Source organism: Morone saxatilis, unplaced genomic scaffold (assembly GCF_004916995.1).
Source record: "Morone saxatilis isolate NCDOM2014 unplaced genomic scaffold, NCSU_SB_2.0 Contig0, whole genome shotgun sequence".
NCBI classification, from domain to species: Eukaryota; Metazoa; Chordata; class Actinopteri; family Moronidae; genus Morone; species Morone saxatilis.
In genome coordinates, this window is record NW_023339650.1 from 14,824,683 (window position 1) to 14,828,592 (window position 3,910).

A 3,910-nucleotide genomic window follows, 5' to 3' on the forward strand; every position below is an offset into this window, starting at 1 on the left:
TGTGAAGCCTGAAAGAGAAGTCTGACACATGATGAGCTGTATTCTGGGTAGATTTTAAACCTTATTCTTATCTAGTTCAGGGTCACAGGTGTGCTAAAGCCTGTCTCAGCATGCACTGGGCACACGGAAAATAGACATACTAATACAGAGCAGGTTTACAATATGAGAAAGAAAAAATTAAGTATATATAAAACATCAGTGCTAAAAATTGTTTGAGTGTGCTGTTGTTGTTGTGTTCTTCCTGCAGAAAGGAGAGGCAGCAAGGGGAAGCTGCAAAATTACACTAATTGTAGCTGGTGGTGAGACAGGTTGAGGAAGATATTGGAAAGCAAACAAATAAGTATATTGAATCTTTTTGTTTTGTTTGTGAAGTTTTATTGTCACTGGCAGTTTGTGTAAGAGAAAGTTTCATACGTGGTATGTAGGGCTGCAGCTAACAGTCATTTCCATAGTTGATCAACCTTATTTTCTCAATTAATCGATGAAGTAATTTGTCCAGGTAATAGTGAAAAAAGCCTGTTATAATATTCCACTCATCCATTGCAAGGTGACATATTCATCTTCCTTGTTTTATTTGACAGTCCAAAACCCAAAGATCTTCCTTTTACTGTCATATACGACAAAGAAAAGTATCTCACGTAGCAAATGTCTTAAAAAATAACTAAAGTGACTCATCAATTAATCAAGTAATCATTAAATCTCTGCTGGTATGTAGCTGGACCCTCTTCAGCTACCTTCTGTGGCCTTACTGTTATCTTCACAATGTAACTACAACATCATTGTAATATCAAATTATTAATAATTTACCCAGCAGTTTGAAGGATGTGTGTCAGTGGATGTATTGCGTACTTTCCCCCATTAGTACATTTTATACTAATAATACTAATAAATACTACTAACTTTGTATGTATGAACACAGCAATAGATTCCACGATGTAGCGCTCCAGCTGTTTGGATATTCCCTCTTGATTCCTGGTATAAATATTACAGATCACTGTGAATAAGAAAACAATATTATGACAATAACGATGAGTATTGATTATTTTTTTAACTTCTGTTCAATAACCAGAGGAACCGTGAGTGTCGGAGTGGAAGTGGTGCTGCAATCGGGCTGAAACCCCTCACCTAGTGTCCCCTCATGCTGGGACAGCACTGGTGAGACCACTAGCTATTAGCGTGGATATCTGATGGCGCTCGGGACTCTCTGGTAACTACTGATTATTCGGCCACTGGGGGTGTTTGGTGAGCAGAAGGCAGAGTGGGGATCAAGTGCTTTTTCTTGTTCCTGCAACCTGTTCCTGAGCTGTGGCCAGACTGAGTGAACAGGGAAGAAATGAGACAAACCTTCTCCCTCATGTCTGCTCCCGCCAACCTTCTTACAACACACACACAGACACACACGCACAAACTCACATTATTGTCTTAACCAGAGGTCTGAGGGTTACTTTAAAAAATGAAGCTAATCCGTTACACACCCACTGCTTGGAATCAGTAATGTAATCTCTTATGGTAATTTTTTAAATATCACTTTTTATTAGGGATTTTTCTGCAATAAGATTAGAGTTATCCCATTACGTGTAATTGCATTACTCCCTGAGCTTAAATTAATAAACACGCCCAATTTGGTGGCATGATTGCAAATAGGCAAAGCTAGCTGTTTTGAAATGAAGTAATTAACAGCTGCGTAAGATGGTGAGAGATGTGTTGCCCCCTTATCCTCGAGCCTCAGAGGCCAGGGGAAGATTAGAGCTCTGATCTCATTCCCAGCACTTGTTTGGAGTCTGTCAGGAAGAGAAATGCCAGCATTAGAGAGGTACCGCCACACTCCTGATATGATGAAATAAGGAGAAAAGGGGAAAGGGAAAAAGATGGAGGGATGGACAGAAAGGACCCTGCCCTTCTCTGAAGTGTCAGTAGCTTGTTTATTCTATTTTTCATCATAGCTGCTGGGGCAAAGATTCCCATTTTTCCTTTATTTTTTTCCCCCACCTCGTAACAAAAACCAGTGCTCTCATTTTTTATAGGTCTTGCAAACTCTCATGCCCCAGTGAAAATTACATTGTGAAACGGTAGAAATTTCAGGGCTGCCTGTGCTCTCCCCCTGTCCCTCTGAGCTTTCAAACAGTCAACAGACTGTGAAGAATAAATAATAAAAAACTATTGATTATTTTGATGACTGCAAGATTCAATTAGGTATTAATTTTGCCCTCCAGTGGACCTATCAAGCAACTCAAAGGAGAGGAGGCAGGAGGTGGGGGTGGACCCAAATGCATGCAGAGTGTGGCCAGGCTCAGACAGAGGGGAAAATGTGTTTACCTCGGCGGGCAGAGAGGTGCATTGATGCGCAGTGTCCCACATTTAAGTGCTCCACAAATGAAGCCCTGATGACTAGTGACATTGTTACCAGGGATATGAGTATTGACCAGCCGGCTCACGTTTTTAACGACAGCTTAAACTATTTCTATTGATTAACATTTTCATAGATTATCATGTGTCATATCAAAGAGGGCTGTTCCCCGTGATGAGCACATTAAAAAGGCCCCTCTGGGCAGGAACTCATCGACCACCCTGATAGAAGTGGGGAGGGTGTTGATGGGTGTAGGGGCAAGATAAGACTCACCCCCTTCTCCTTTTTTTTCTCCTCTCTGTGTGCCTATATGTGCTGGTCACCTGTCCCTTTGCTCAGATATATTTAGGTTGGACTTGATTCATAAATAAGAAAGAGGAACATTGTCCTGCTGCTCTGTGTCTGTGTCTCAGAGCCTGAGGTGGGGTGAACACTGTCTGAGGAGCTCTCCAGTCAGGGGACACAAGGGGGAAGAGACAGGGGGAGTGAAGGTGGGAGGGAGTGTGTGTGTGTGTTTGTGTACATGAGGGAGGGAGGGAGAGGGAGGGAGGAGGTGACATCTCCACTGCCTGTCTTAGGAAGCAACCTCAGGCTTGAACCTGTGGTGGCCACTCAGATACACGAAGGTTGAGTTGGCTGCTTCTGGTTCAGTAGAAAGCATGTGCTAGCTGGTGTCTGCACTGTGGTGGCATGTTTTAGCTGCTGTTTGACTGACTTCAACATTTGGACTTTCTGAACACTCTTTCTCTTTTTTTATTCTTTTCTTCCGGAGCTTTGTTTAGGTAAGGTCAGTTTTACAACAGCTATTTAGAAACTTTCCATTTTAATGTCTATAAAAGTAAAAACAAATGTATTAATGGTGTGTAAGTGCAAGTTCCAATAGATAAAGTGTCCTGATGGAAACATTAAAACCTCTGATGGCATTCATAAAATGCTTTTTACACCATGATGTTTCACTTTATTTGCAGTTCAGTTCTTAATTTTTCACTTTGGTGAATTTCTCCTATTTCAAGATGTTGAGACAGATAATACTCTAATCTCTAATCTCTACGCTAATCATCTAACTGCTGTTCATTCTTGGTGTTGCTGACAAAAAAATAATTGGGAGAAAAATTTGGGAACATCAGTGACTTCATCTCTTGTTTAAATCAGGCCTTAAGTTCATGTTGGCTCACACTCTGCTGCAAGATGTCACCTTTGATCTCATTTTGTGTCCCCAAATATGTGAAAATTGATATAATCACTGCTGTGTATTTCCACTCATGTCTTCAGATGTGGAATTATATCTATTTCATTTATTTATCAGCGCTCAGCCAATGGACCCTCTTTGTAGACTGCTGTCAGCTTAGTGTTTGCTGAAGATGAGGCACATGTCAGGTAGTAATGAGCCCTTGGAGATGGATGTATCACCGTTTTAGGACTGCAGGGTATAATGGTAAAGCCACGCGATCCGTAACAGTTCTTCACCAGGCAGCAGCCGGCAGCATCAGCGGGGTAGCACCAGCCTCAGATAAAAGAGAGAGCTGGAGAGGGAGGGAGCAGGAGAGAGAGGGAGAGTGATGA